This window comes from Rattus norvegicus, chromosome 11 (genome assembly GCF_036323735.1).
Source record: "Rattus norvegicus strain BN/NHsdMcwi chromosome 11, GRCr8, whole genome shotgun sequence".
Taxonomy (NCBI): domain Eukaryota; kingdom Metazoa; phylum Chordata; class Mammalia; order Rodentia; family Muridae; genus Rattus; species Rattus norvegicus.
In genome coordinates, this window is record NC_086029.1 from 81,690,328 (window position 1) to 81,705,899 (window position 15,572).

The 15,572-nt window shown below is 45.4% G+C and overlaps 1 non-coding gene and 1 pseudogene across 1 annotated transcript; both read left to right on the forward strand.

Annotated features, from left to right (window-relative positions):
- Window positions 1-62: 62 nt before the first annotated feature.
- Window positions 63-9,636, forward strand: Rplp0-ps12 (ribosomal protein lateral stalk subunit P0, pseudogene 12; annotated as a pseudogene).
- A 5,511-nt stretch (window positions 9,637-15,147) lies between these two features.
- On the forward strand, window positions 15,148-15,254 carry LOC120095807 (U6 spliceosomal RNA). The gene has a single exon (XR_005491571.1). It is a non-coding gene; the product is annotated as a U6 spliceosomal RNA (small nuclear RNA).
- Window positions 15,255-15,572: the final 318 nt, after the last annotated feature.

A 15,572-nucleotide genomic window follows, 5' to 3' on the forward strand; every position in this document is an offset into this window, starting at 1 on the left:
TACGTCACTTCCTGCCGCACGTACACCTACCGAGGTGCTCAGGCAAGACCGCTGGAGGCGAGATGCGCGCGCAGCTCGTGCGTGCGCGGAGTGGGAGAGAAAAGGCGCCAAGGCGGCAGGTGTCAGGACTGCGCGCGCGATTGGCTGTGGCTTTCTTTCTCTCGGCGCACCCCTCCCCCGCGGTGTCTTTGTAGTTGGCCCGTCGCCCTCCACCTAACCTTGACCGACACCCAACCCTGTGGTGCAAGTTCAGAAGTATTAGCCTTCACTCTAAAATACTGCTGCTTGCAAGCTTAGGTCTCCGCTAAAAACATATCGTAAAGACGAGTTTGTGCAGCCGTGGACATGCTTTAAAAAAGGGAAAACTTTAAAAGCAAAGCTGCAAATCTTTTTTTTAGATTTTAACAAGCAGCGCTTGAGCCAAGCAAAGAGCTAACAGTGCTTACTAAGTTCAGCCTGTGGAAGGGAAAATAAAAACCAATGGCTTACTAGGGTGATAAAGTTGTAGATTAACTTGCATGTTTATCACCATTATTGCTTTTAGAGGGTTGGTGCTATGCATAGCAAATAAAAGGAGCTCTGTTAAAACTGCAAACATTCACACTCTTCTCTTCCTATCTGTACTTTACTGTTCAGCCTGAGGTAGGTTTACAAATAGTTACAGAGAGTGATCTTAGACCGCAAAAGGACTATAGTTAGATAGTGGAGCCCTTAGGGACCCTGGAAATGTCTTTTAAAGTACTAATCTACTACCCAGCCACCAATTCAGCTTTTGGCTTATCTGCTCTAAAATTCAGCAAGTACTTGGGGTTTACTAACTGCTGGACCCTTTACACCCTACTGTGTCCGAATTGTACTACTCCAGAAAATATATAAAAAGCCAGAGCACACTGCAAACTGGCAGAAGATAGACACGGGGAGCCATTGGTTTCAAAACTAGGTCTTTCATGTAGCCTTGGCTATCCTGGTATTCACTATGTGGACCAGGCTGGCATTGAACTCAGAGATCTTCATACCTCTGTTCTGAGTGGTAGGAATAAAGGCGTGTGCCACCAAGCCTGGCGTTCCATTATACACATCTGTCACTTATTTGTTCTTTAAGTACATATTCTGCTGTTTGTCTTTCCAGTGCTAAAAACTCTCCCCGACCCCACACCATTCTTTACATGTCTTTTCCCATCATACAGCTTTACTCAATACATAATAACTTTGTTGACTTGGTCAACACAAAATGCAGCTCTGGGAGTCCCTAATTGTCCCAAACAACACATTCCTAGGAAAACAATTCAGTGAGGAATTTTGTTTGCTTGTTTGTCTTCTATTTGGTTTTCAAGACAGGGTTTTCTTTTTTGTAGCCCTGGCTGTCTTGGAACTCAGTCTGGAACTCTGCTGTGTAGGAGCAGTGGGGTTGTGATAAACATTCCCCCCCCCCCTTTTTTTTTCTTTTTCTTTTTTCTGGTTTTTTTTTTTTTTTTTTTTTTTTGTTCTTTTTTTCGGAGCTGGGGACCGAACCCAGGGCCTTGCGCTTCCTAGGCAAGCACTCTACCACTGAGCTAAATCTCCAACCCCTTTTTTCTGGTTTTTTGAGACAGGATTTCTCTCTGTAGCCCTGGCTGTCCTGGAACATGCTCTATTGACTAGACTAACATTAAACTCAGAGACCTGCCTCCCTCTGCCTCCCAAATGCTGCCCAGCTTTTAAAAATTATTTATTGAATTGGATGTTGCATAGACATTTTGCCTGCATGTGGGTCTGGGTACCACTTACATGCCTGGTACCCAAGAAGGCTAGAGAAGGGCATCTGAAATTATCACATGATAATTAGCCTTCCTGTGGGTGCTGAGAGTCTCTTGAACTGTCAGTGTTCTTTACCCCTGAACCATCTCTCTGGCGCTCCCCCCCCCCTTTTTTTTTAAGTTTTGGAGGTCCTGTTCCTCTTTTTTCCCCTTCTAATGCTGACTTGGAACAGTTCTTGTAACTCTACTGATAACTACATTATATGGTTTTGTTTCCCCAGGGCAAAACAAAACTCATGCAAGAAAATAGAACAGAAGCAATATCCAGGCTAGGCTGACAGGAAGGAGTTTGCCCCACTTTATAGCAAACGGCCAAGGTTACTTAGATGGAGGAAAGGGAGGTGATTAATTTTTAATTAATTTCAAGGATATTTATACCAACTAATATAATGATGTGAAAATATAGGGCATGAGATTTAGTTGGGCTTGGGCAAGGTAGAACTAACGTCACCACAGAATTTTCAGTTTGGAAGCAACTTTATCTCATGTGTACACTCTAGCCTCATAAGTACTCAATAAACGAAGGCTGGATTATTAAAATATTATTAAAACTTCATTCAAATAAGTGGCCAGTTTCTCTCTTTCCTTTTCCCATGAGAGTAAATCTGTAATTTCTCATGAGACGATTCCTCTCAGAGTCTGGGGTAGCTTGGACTGCAGTGCTTAGATATGAAGTAACATGTCATTGTTTACGAAGCCCCCCACAAAGGGGCTCCTGTGTTGGAGGCTTGGTCCCGGCTGACGGTACTATCAACGGAGGCCTAGATAGTAAGTGTGTGACCCTGTTAACGTGTTCAAGGCTGAACCGACTATTAGGAAGTGAGGCTAATTAGAGGAAGGGCAGGAGGAGTGACTCTCTGCTTTCTGACCACCGTATGGTGAGCAAAACTAGGATTTTGCCAAGTACTCCCTAATTTCAATAGTATTTCACATTTCCTCTTTTCCATGCCCAGTACAATCCCCAGGCTCTGCTGACGCTAAATACACTGCATGTGTGTAGAATATTTGCTTTAATTCATCTCCAGTCCATTCCAGCCAAAACTGGAGAAGGAGAAGCAGTACCAAGGCATGATAGTATAAGCCTGCAATCCTAGCATCAGAAAAAAGTCAAGTTAGGGCCTGCCTGGCCTACATCCTGAGATCAAGGTCAGTGTGGGACTGTACGGCAAGAGCCTATCTCAAGTAAAAATAAAGATAAAATAAATTTTTGCTGGGCAAGGTTTAATCCCAGAGGGAGGAGACAGAGGCAGACAGAACTCTGTAGTTGGAGGCCAGCCTGGTTACCAAGGGAGACCGTTTCTCAAGTGACAACAAATACACAATAACAATTTTTAAAGTGATAGAGGGTGGACGGTGGGTGGGAGCACATGCTGCTTTTCTAGAGAGCCTCCATTTGATTCCCAGTGCTCCACCAGGTGGCTCAGAGGTGCCTGTGGCTTCAGCTCCAGGTGTCCCGCATCCTCTTATACTTCTGATGGCACTGTAATCACATGCATACACACGCACACACACATGTACGCACACATGTATGCACACACGCACACACACATGTACGCACACATGTATGCACACATGTACACACATGTACGCACACATGTGCACACACATACACATGCATGCATACATGCACAAGCACACACATGCATGCATGCATACATACACAAGCACACACAAGCACACACACGCACACACACAATTTAAAGTAGTAATGATGACAATGAAAAATAATCTAATCTATTGGCTGAGAACACGCTTATCGTTAGCAACTAAGGACAGTAGCCGAGATTCACTAAGCGTATATTATGTGCTGATGTCATAAGTCTTTAAACCTACCAGTTCGTGTAGTCCTTATCACAAGCCTCAGAAATTAAAACTGATATTGTGGTGGGGTATTCATTGGAGAAAACTGCTCAGATGTGGGTTTGAGGCAATAGAACGTCTTTATTAGCTTGCCAGCTAATGTTCAGGATCCCAGTGTAACAGTGTACCTTTATCATGGCAAGCCTTGAAGCACAAGAACTACGTTCTGGGTTGACACACTTCAGTTAACAAGAACAGTTAGCAAGAAACAGAACTGCAGAGGCTAAAAAGCAAGGTTAGTCCATTTGGAGACTTTCCCTGAACCATGGAGACTTTGATGGATTAGGCTTTTGTTTCAGCGTTGGCAGATGGTGCTGTCTGTGTACTGAGTTTTACAGCCTGAATGGTACTTCTGTCATGGAGTCAGTTGTGTGAAGGCCTGGGGACCTACTAAGGTCTGGTGCCATTTCCCACATGTGGCAACTGCCGTTAGACAGGCGTTGAACATTTCGCCCAAACCGGCCTACGCAGTCACGGTCCAGACTTCCGCACCGCATACCTTGCCCCCCAGACTCCTCAGTTAACAGAGCTGCAGAGACCACTTGAGTGGGGCAATTTGAGAGGATTCAGCACCTACGAGATACTTTTTATTAAACCCCAGATTCAATTTCAAAATCTGCATTCATATTTATAATGAGGGGCAACACCAGACAGTTGTAGAAAGTTCAAAGCGGAACTTTGAGACGGTCCCACTCAGCGTTCTTTTTTTTTTTCTCGGAGCTGGGGACCGAACCCAGGGCCTTGCGCTTTCTAGGCAAGCACTCTACCACTGAGCTAAATCCCCAACCCCCTCAGCGTTCTTGGTGCGAGCCTATTCCTGCTTCCTGACAGCTTAGCCTTCACAGGATCTGTACACCTGCCCTTGCTGAGGTCGGAGTTCAAAGAATTATGTTAATTTTGTTTTCACATTCTCACCTTCCTTCTTCTCACATCCAGGCCTTCCTCTCTCTGAATTCCCCTTCCTCCATAATGGAAATCTGATGTCCTAATACTTTAGATGAACTATGTATCATATGGTCAAACGTTGACTAAACAGAAAGCTTTTTGTTTGTTTGTTTTAGATTAAGGAGAGTCCTTTGAAAACTGGTTGGCGATTGCTTATGCCTCAAATCCCAGCACTTGGGAGGCAGAGGCAACTTGGTCCTGCATCTCTGTATGAGGCCAGCCTGGTCTACAAGCAAGTTCCAGGACAGCCAGATCTCTGTGCAACAAAACCCTGTCTCAAAAACAAAACAAAACAAAAACACCCCAAAACCAAAAAACAAACACACAACAAGACAACAAAAAAGAAGCCTTTGAAAAGAAATTGCAGCTGTTGCTATGTAATTGGGGAAAATGAACAACTGTGAAAGAGGCTCCTTGGTTCAGCAGGGTAGCTCAGAGGATAAAGGAGCCAGCTGTCAGTCTGGATGATCTGAGTTCAATTAAAATTATTATACTAAAAGGAAGAAGAAGAAGAATATAAGAAGACAAGAAATAAAAAGCTCAAGTAAGCAAATTCAATATGCAGGGAAAATACTGAATCATCAGAAAATTTTTGGTTTCCTTGGCCTAATACACATAGTAGACAAAAATTTCCCTCTGTTTAGTAACCGGTTCTGCCCAAAGTTTCATTTCCACATGGAAATGTGGTCAAGGAGGCAAATTTTTTGGTGGTCACTTCTGGGAGGGCTGGCCTGGCTTCCTTTGGCTCATGTCAAGGGCGTCCTAAATGTCAGAAGAATTGTATTCCATGGCTGGGGTTCCCAGGCCTCAGAGTCACCTCATGTTAATAGAGTCCCTAAACTCTCCTCGTTCAGAGCTGGGACTTATGTGTCTGTCATCTTTTTGGCCTCAGAAATTGTACCCATTTTATAGATAACAAAATAACTGGCTACAAGTGGCACCGCTTTTAATGGCAGAGCCCAGCAGATCCTTTCATGTCTCATACCCTCACACAGGCACAAATGCAGGCAAAACACCAGTACACAAAAATAAGAAGTAAGTCATTCTTAAAATTAAACAAATAAAAAACAGATTAAATAAGTCAATGGTTACTGCTTCAGAGCCCAGTGAAGTGACACAAACCTTTAATCCCCAGTTCAAGGCTGACCTGGCCTACCACTTAGCTCAGGACAGGCTAAGAGCAAGCACTTGTCTTAAAAACACACACACACACACACACACACACACACACACACACACACAGACATACACTGGTTTCAGTGAGGAACTGGAGCATTTGAAGAAGACCCTTGGCCTCTGTAATAACGTCGACTCTAGGAGGTAACCGTGAGCAGCAGGCTGGAGAGAGGGAATTCTGGGAAAGGACCCCATCCTACTGAGCCCTACACCTTCCTCTTATCAGGTGAGTTACAGCCACTGTGGCTAAGATGGAGATCTCACCTAGACATCACAGCGGCAGACAGACTTCCCCGCTGTAGTTAGGGTGAAAGTGCCTTTCTATAGGGAGCCTCATAGTTCAGCGCTTCTTAAACTTAGATGTGCATTTTAAAATGCTGACTCTGCTTTAGAAGGTCAAAGGAGTGGGGCATGACTCTGCATTTCTGATGAGGGAGCGAGCTGGTGCCTTGTTGGGGTGAGTTGCTGAGCTGTAGGGACTGCAGGAGAGGAAATCACATTAGCCAGGTCTCTGCCCTCCTCACAGACTGGGCAAGCTGTGTGGTCAGCTAGCAAGACATCTGCCTGGTAGCTTTTTTTGTTGTTGTTCCAACTATGTGCCTATTAGTCTAAAATTCTTCTCGATGACACTGACAATTCTTGGGCTATCCTACCCAAAGTTAAATAAAACAGCCTTAAGACCATTCCGTAGTACCTTTGCTGGGAGTTGAAAATTACCCAGCAATCCACCTGTCCTAATTCTTGTGAGGATTTCCCCTCCCGAGGAGACACTAGAGCCCATTCTGAAGAGCACACTTGTTCTCCTGCTTGGTGCAAACCAATAAAGTATCCTTGTAAATCAGTGTTCTGTGCCCTTGGGTAGCAGATTACGTGATAACCTTGAATGAACTAATAAAACGGAGTTTCTGAAACTATAAACCAGAAGAACGGCCCGTGAACTCCACCAAGTGTCCCCAAAAGGGCTGCTGACTTAGCTAGCTCTGCTCTGAAACCTCTCTGGTAGATAGGCCACGAGCAGGCTAGGGCGAGGGTAGGATTTTTCTAAAGCAAATACCATCAATGTCACAATTGCGAACAAACAAACAAATCCAACAAGGAAGCAAACATAAGAATTACTATCTTCCACAGCTCCCTTCCCACTGCCCGCTTCCTTTGTGTCACAAGACACAGAGGGAACAGGTCTTGAAGTGTTTAGGGAACCTTGATAGGGAGTCAGGTTAAAGTTCTGTTGAGTGTGGCAATAGACTGGGCCCACTTCCCCCTTTCCACTTGTCTGATCCCAAGCAAGCTCACGAAGGCAAGGAGGGTGGTCGCCGGAGTTTATCGACAATCAACTCTGGCCTAGAACAGACTCTAAGATTATCCTGTCACAGGCAGCTCTAATCAGGATGTTTCTGACCAACCCAGAACTTTCTCAAAAAATGTACATGTAGATACCACTCCAGCCTATCTTGATATCTCTGGGCAGTCAGTTTCTGGGGGTGCAGCCTTGGCCCTGGCCAGGTTTTCTCTAGATGTTAGGCACAGTCCCTGGGCTGGGTCCAAACCTATATTGAGGCCTGAGCAGCAGAGGGCACCTACCCAGTGCCAGAGTCTTCGGTGCCTCATCATGAACCTCAGTCTGAACTTGCTCTGGGACCACCTGTCTGGCGCCTATTTCCTGTCTCAGAGATGCCTCAGATTTCCCACTTGCTCACAGACTAGACTTTACGACTAAGATTGGCCACGCCTCTGTAGCCCCATATTCCCGTTCTCCTCCTCTTGTTCACTGGTGTTTTGATAAAATATCAGGTATTTGCTGGGTAGCAGGCCATGTGGAGCCTAAGTAATAAAGAGTTTCTCCAGAGTAACCCTGGAGCTCTCTCTGATGACGTGTATCCATCAAGTGACTCCAGGGGAGAGATCTTTCCAAAGTGCGCCATTCTTATCCAGCAACAGAAGCATTTGGAATATTAAAAGAAGCATTCTTGTTTCGTGATCAGTCGTCATAGACAAATGGACAGCATAGAAGGCCCACTAAAATCTTCTGTAATTACCTGCTCCCAAGAGCTTTTGTAGAAACAAACTAGCTCTGAGGCATACAAATACCAAGCATTACCTCAGAGAAGGCACATGATGAGCTGAAGGTCAGTTGCTGTACATACATTCCCATTCGGATCTCTGTGAGAGTCATAGGATTTTCTCAGACACACACACCCCTTAAAGTCTAAGTAGTATTTATGAGCTTTATTCTCAGGTGCCTGGGTGACCCACTCAAATTCAACCTGCCAAAAGACAGCCCAGCATCTGTTAATCCCACAGGGCAAGAATAAGACCACTACCACAAATTCAAGATAAATTCGAAGTAGGCTTTAATTAAATACTGGCTAGGAAGATGGATGGGTTCTGGCCAGGACCACTCTGGGGTTCTCAGAAAATGGCCATGAGTTTTGCTGAGACTTAAAAAGGCAAAACCCGCTCTCCCCAAGCGTCTTCATTAGAGTGACATCATTTTAAACCCGGAGTGGCAATCCCTGAAGCACTGCCATGATGCCCAGGGAAGACGGGGCGACCTGGACGTCCAACCACTTCCTTAAGATCATCCAATTTGGGGCTGGACAGATGGTTCAGTGGTTAAGAGCACTGACTGCTCTTCCAGAGGTCCTGAGTTCAATTCCCAGCAACCACATGGTGCCTCACAACCATCTATAATGGGATCTAATACCCTCTTCTGATGTGTCTGAAGACTCATATACGTAAAACAAATAAATTTTTTTAAAGATTTATTCATTTATTATATATAAGTACACTGTAGCTGTCTTCAGACACACCAGAAGAGGGCATCAGATCTCCTTACAGATGGTTGTGAGCCACCATGTGGTTGCTGGGAATTGAACTCAGGACCTCTGGAAGAGCAGTCGGGGCTCTTAACCACTGAGCCATCTCTCCAGCCCATAAATAAGTTTTAAAAAGGAGAAACATGCTTTAAAAAAAAAAGAAAAAAGATCATCCAACTTTTGGATGATTACCCAAAATGCCTCATTGTGGGAGCAGACAATGTGGGCTCCAAGCAGATATAGCAGATCCGCATGTCCCTCCGAGGGAAGGCTGTGGTGCTGATGGGCAAGAACGCCACGATGCGCAAGGCCATCAGGGGCCACCTGGAGAACAAACTAGCTCTGGAGAAACTCACATCCGGGGGAACGTGGGCTTCGTGTTCACCAAGGGGGACCTCACTGAGATTAGGGACATGCTGCTGGCCAATAAGGTGCCAGCTGCCACTGAAGCTGATGCCCTGGCGCCATGTGAGGTCACTGCGCGTGCTCAGAACACTGGTCTGGGGCCTGAAAAGCGCTCTTTCTCATACTGGAGATGTTAGGCATCGCCACTAACATCTCCAGAGGTACCATTGAAATTCTGAGCGATGTGCAGCTGATAAAAACTGGAGACAAGGTAGGAGCCAGTGAAGCCACACTGCTGAACACGCCGCACATCTCCCCCCTGCCCCGTTAGGCTGATCATCCGGCAGGTTTTCGACAATGGCAGCATTTACAACCCTGAGGTGCTGGACATCACAGAGCAGACCCTACACTCTCGAGGATGAACGCAATGTGGCCGCCGTCTGTCTGCAGATTGGCTACCCGACTGTTGCCCCAGTGCCTCACTCCATCATCAATGGGTACAAACGGGACCTGGCTTTGTCCGTGGAGACTGATTACACACCTTCCCACCGGCTGAAAAGGTCAAGGCCTTCCTGGCGGAGCTATCAGCACTTGAGGCTGTGGCCCCTGTTGCTACTGCCGCAAACCCAGTCAAGGCTGAAGCCAAGGAGGAGTCGGACGAATTGAAAGAGCATATGGGATTCGGTCTCTTTGACTAATCCCCCCCAAAGCTACCAAGTTAGCCTGCTCCATTTGAGAAAGGTGGAAATAAAGGCTTCTTAAAAAAAAAAAAAAAAAAAAAAAGGCAAAGCCTACTTTATTGCATTTCTCGTCAGGTCCAGTCAGGGGCAAGCATACATCCTGACGTATTTCCTGTACACGTACCTCCCGCCCACATGTGCACAAGCATATCCAGAGCGGACGGGTCAAACAAGCACAGGACAGATGAACGTATTCCTAACTGCCTTAACAAACAGAACCCTTAGCCAGCAAAGTATATGGTTCCTGTTTTGGTCTCCCATTAACCTGCAAGGTGTGTTGCAAGGTTCTTCCTGCTACTTCTCAAGGCCGTTGCTCCTGCAGTCTGTGCCCTCTGCTTTCGTGCTCTGCAAATGCAGGGGACGACCTGTACAGTCCTGGGGCCTCTCCCCATGGCCACCTCTAGGTTTTCAGTAAAATGGAGCTCCTCTGGGCCTGAGCTCAAGCCAAAAAACTCTCTGGGAGATCACCTCTTCAGACCAGAAGCTCTGAGGGAACAGACTATGGAAAGTTTGGGGACTGCTAGTGTTTAACATCCAACAGAGTCCTGTATCTTCACTCTCTTGGGAAGACCTCCAACTTTCCACAGGGAAATGAAACATTCGCACATCCTGTTTTGATACTTCAGCCACTTCTTGAGAAGGGGGAGGACATTGGTTTGGGCCTGGCTTGTGTGGTGTGATGGATTTACTCTGTAGGACACCAGGCTAGGGTCTGAGGAGGAGGCTGAGGCAGGCTGTGAGGACTTTAGCACCCACCCCCAACTCCCACCCCTGCAGTCATGAAGGTATTCAAGGCAGCTGTGAGACCAAAGGAGCCCAGCTCGGGAGCTCATTTAAATTGTCTAATTGCCTTAGAGATACTCATCTGGGTATCTTGAGCCCTGACGTCTTGCTTAACTCTACTGGTAAAATGGAAAGAATCCCATCTCCTGCAAGTTTGAGCAGGGCCGTTTAGTCAGATGATAGTGTGGTTTGTTATATATGTAGCTCTGGAACTTAGAAGACCTCAAACATGTCCGAGAGCACTGTTGCGGGGGCTGTCAAAATGTGAGGTCAGAGTGACTTTGAAGCCAACCATGCTGTTTTCTGCTCAAACCTCCTGTTCCCAGCTCCCATCCCAGTCACACTGCATGTGCCTTCCACTCCTGACTTCCCGGCCTCACTCCTCCTGTCCACCTTCTTTATCCAACTCATGGCGAAGAAGAGACATGGCCACCATGTATTCCTCTCTTCTCCAATGCTTTTGTCAGACTCTACCCTTCACTGACCGTGGCTCCCCAAACACTTCTCTTCATCTCGTTTTGACACCTGTCAGTCGCTGGGACCCCCTTAATGCCAGAAACCGCAGTGCCATATTTACTTGCTCCCATCACAGTCTATCCTGTTCTAGCTTAAGAGTCATCTCCAAGGGAAAAATCCGAAATTAGTGGGCCAGGCGGTGGTGGCACATGCTTTTAGTCCCAGAGAAGCAGAGGCAGGAAGATCTCGGAGTTCAAGGCCAACCTGGTCTACAGAGTGACCTCTAGGATATCCAGAGCTACACAGAGAAACCCTGTCTTGAAAAGAGGAAACAAAAACTAAAAATGGAAAGAAATTCAAAATGAGGAAGAGATCATTGTATCCTGTGTCACCTTGAAATGTCTGCTTTACTAGAAGCAGCAGTGTCAGGATAACTCTAATTCTCTCTTTTTGCTTTAATTTTTCTCTTGAGACGGGGTCTCTCTGTGTAGTCCTGAAACTTGCTCTGTAGACCAGGTTGGCCTCAGAACAAACTCAGAGATCTGCCTGCCTCTGCTTCCTGAGCACCGGGATTAAAGGCCTGCCTGGCAATAACTTATTATCTTCCATGAAATGCATCTGCATGCCCATCTGGACAGTACTACGTCTGGACTTTGGGAAGGGGTACATTTGCATGGGCTGGGAGAACGTACTAATGAAAAGTTATTATTATGGATTTTTTATTATTATGGAGAGATTCCTTCCTCCACACAACAGCAGTCCTGAACAGCGGCTAGCAGAACGGAATGAGTGTCCTTGGATTTAATTTCAATGCTGCTGTTTATAAAATTAAAGGGTTCGTGTCTCTTGTTCACACCTTTACTTTCCTATAGCTTCCCATAAGAGTAAGATTCGCAGAGGGCCATAAATTTAGATCTGGGAATTAGCTGAAAAGTTGTGCTAGTTTGCAACGTGGGGGAAGAAAAGGGTTTATTTCACCTTAGACCTCCCAGGAGGCAATCAAGTTAAAATACTAATGGAGGTTTTGGTTTTTTTTGTTTTTAAAAAGATTTGTTTTGTGAAGACACTGCAGCTGTCTTCAGACACACCAGAAGAGGCATCAGATCCCATTACAGATGGTTGTGAGCCACCATGTGGTTGCCGGGATTTGAACTCAGGACCTCTGGAAGGGCAGTCAGTATTCTTACCTGCTGAGTCATCTCTCCAGCCTAATATTAATAGAGTTAATTAAAGATGGCTAAGTGGTTAAGAGCCTTTGCTGCCCTTCCAGAGGACTCAAGTTCAGTCTGTGGCACCCACATCAGGCAGCTCACACCCCCCCCCCTGGAATTCCAGCTCTAGAGGATCTGACCCCCTCTCCTGGCCTCCAGAAGTTCCTGCACACACCCTGCTGTGCTGTGTCTCTTCCTATGGCAAATGGACTGGAGGTAGAGGGGCTTAACCCGGTGCAGTGAGGTGCAGTGCAGGATCTGATGAACGCACGGGCAGTGAGCACACGGGTTCATTTATTGGGGGGGGAAGGGGACATTTATGTCCCTGGGGAGGGGGCTGGGGTCTCTGGGAAAAGGTTTGTGTGGCTTTGTACCACTAGCCAGGGCAGACATATTGAAGATGCTTCACCTACAGACTCAGGGGCTGTAGGGGTGGGGAAACTTAGTAAGGTTGAACTGGGAGTGCAGCCAGATCACTGTCAGGGTAATAAATTCTTCGTAGGGTTGATGGTGGGGGGGCCCGACTTTAGGTGCCAGGTTGGGAGGGGGGATAGCCAACTCCTGCGGTCCTCATGTTTGAGGTCATTAGTGGGTTTTTTTTTTGTTCTTTTGTTTTTTGTTTTTTTCTTTTCTTTTTTTTGGAGCGCTCTACCACTGAGCCAAATCCCCAACCCCTGAGGTCATTAGTGTTAAACTCCCTCAACCCTTTCTCCTCCATAACCCTGGGCCATTATAGTCCCCAAATATCCCACACCCCCATACACATACATAAAAAGTAAAATATGTTTTTGAGACAGGGTTTCTCTTTGTAGCCCTAGCTGTCCTGGAACTCAGAGATCCTCTGCCTCCTGAGTACTGGGATTACATGTATGTGCCGTCTTCCCACTAGCCTACAGTTGAATTTGAACTTGTTGGTTGTTATTTCAAAAAGAGACAACAGCTCTTTCTTCACGGTTACCTTTAAAGGGGAGGAAAGCCTTCTGGTTACTAGAAACAAGTTTCTATGAGTATGAGAAATAATAATAATAATAATAATAATAATAATAATAATAATAATAATAAAAGTTTTCTTTTTAAAATCTCAACTCACAGGGTGTGGTGGCCACAGATAACCTGCAGCATGTGTCTATGTGTGTTAGGCTGTATAGGTAACTGCTTGAAGCAGTTAAGAAAGTGTGGACACTCCTGTTCCCTCCCCTTTCCTACTCTTTTAGACTCTGGGATGATAGAGCACCTTGGTTGTTAAAATAGGATTCCATGGGTTCGGTCCCCAGCTCCGAAAAAAAAGAAAAGAAAAAAAAAATAGGATTCCAATGTGCAGCTGACCTGCCCAATTGTTATAACCAACCCAGAAAGGAATGACCATTGAGAAAGTGTCTCCCAAGATAATCTGCCTTCACCTTAGGCAAAGAATCTCATGAAGGAAAGACTGCAGACCTCCACATAACCCCCTATGGCTATAATTTCCTCATTCCCAAGCCCTCACCCCATATCCCATAAAGGATATGTGCTATCATATATCAGTCTGTCTCGTCCCTCTGCAGACCCCTCTGTTACCTCCCCGTGAGAGAGGCTGCCCCCTTTACTGCTTGCTAATAAACACGGTCTCACCTGTTGAGGTCATACTATGGTCTCTTTCCGCATACTGTGTCTTTAAGATGCCTTAGAAATTTCAGCCATGCACTTTTGGAATGCTCCTCCATTTTGGTTAAACAATGACAATCTCCCAAACTAAAAGTAATTTGGTTCCAAGTTGTTTTTCTAGACTCTTGCCTCTCTGTCCCATCAATCCCAGTAATAGCCACCACACAGATATTTATCAGTCATATGACATTCCTTAACTCATGACATACCCTACCTCTTGAGCTACCCCTAGCAGTGGCTGACCTCAGGCCAAAATATGAAAAAGACAAAAAACAAAACAAAACAAAACCCCAAACCAGTTCCCATTCCTCTCCTTGTCTGCCTTATAACTAACTATCCTGGCCCATAAGGAGAGGACAAGCAATAGTTTTCACACTAGAGACTCCTTGTCAGGCCTTTTCCCATGTCATAGTTGAGTCACTTACCTCTTCCTAAGTTATACATGGCAGTCATGTGGTGAGGGTATGTGTGGTCCCACTGTTGTAGGATATTTGATCACACTCCAATCTGCGAGACTGTGTTATTGTATTGTAAAAACCTGTTTTTAGTTGTGTGGCTTAGCCTTAGCACACACCTTTAATCCAAGAGCTTTCTGCACGAATATTGCAAACAGGATTAAATAAAGTCAACTGTAGGTAAAGAGGCAGAGCAAGCAACCACTTGACAGAAAGTGAACATAGAATTAAGGAAAAAAAAAAAAACAGAGTAAGAGGGAGTCCCTGACTCCCTCAGATGGAGATGCACAGGAAGTAGAAGGGAGAGACATTCAGCTTGAAGGAGGGTTTTTGAGATGGCATGAGAGAGGGCATTCCTTCTTGAACATTGGCTGAGGAGGAAGGTCAGCTGGGTACTTACACCGCCTCTCTGAGCTAGCAGGCTTTCACCCCAGCACCTGGCTCCCAGGACTTCATGGGTAAAATAGAAGGACTGAAATTTTGTTAAAAACAACAACAACAACAACAACAACAACAACAACAACAACAATATTTGGCACCTAATGTTGGGCACAACCACACAGATGCAGAACTCAGGCTGGCTGCAGACAAACTCAAAAGTCATCAGATTTTGTAAGACACCTTGGAAGACCTTGAGGAGAATTAAGTAATATTAAAAGAAAATATCTTTTCCACATTAAGGATGGGAAATACATCATAATGCAGGATGTGAGGACACTGTATAGTGCTACTTTAGATGTCCTGAAAATAGAAGCAAAAAATGAAAAGATAAATGACTTAATACTCAGAATAATTACTATTAGTCTGGTAATTCATATTTTATCCTTACTAGCCATAGTAGGTTTTTGGCGCCAAATATGAAAAGTGGACTGATAAGATACGAGTCTTAGAGAGACCTATAGATGAAAATAAGAAAATACGTGCTCGCTTCAGCAGCACATATACTAAAATTGGAACAATACAGAGAAGATTAGCATGGCCCCTGCGCAAGGATGACACGCAAATTCGTGAAGCGTTCCCTATTTTTTAGCCCAAATGCTTGAATTACCCTAGATGCACAGAACACATGAAACTCAAGACGGATGACCAAAATGCGAATGCTTCACTCCTTCTTTAAAAGGGGAACAAGAATACCCTTGGCAGGGAAGAGAGAGGCAAAGTTTAGAACAGAGACTGAAGGAACACCCATTCAGAGCCTGCCCCACATGTGGCCCATACATATACAGCCACCAAACTAGATAAGATGGATGAAGCAAAGAAGTGCAGGCTGACAGGAACCGGATGTAGATCTCTCCTGAGAGACACAGCCAGAATACAGCAAATACATAGGTGAATGCCAGCAGCA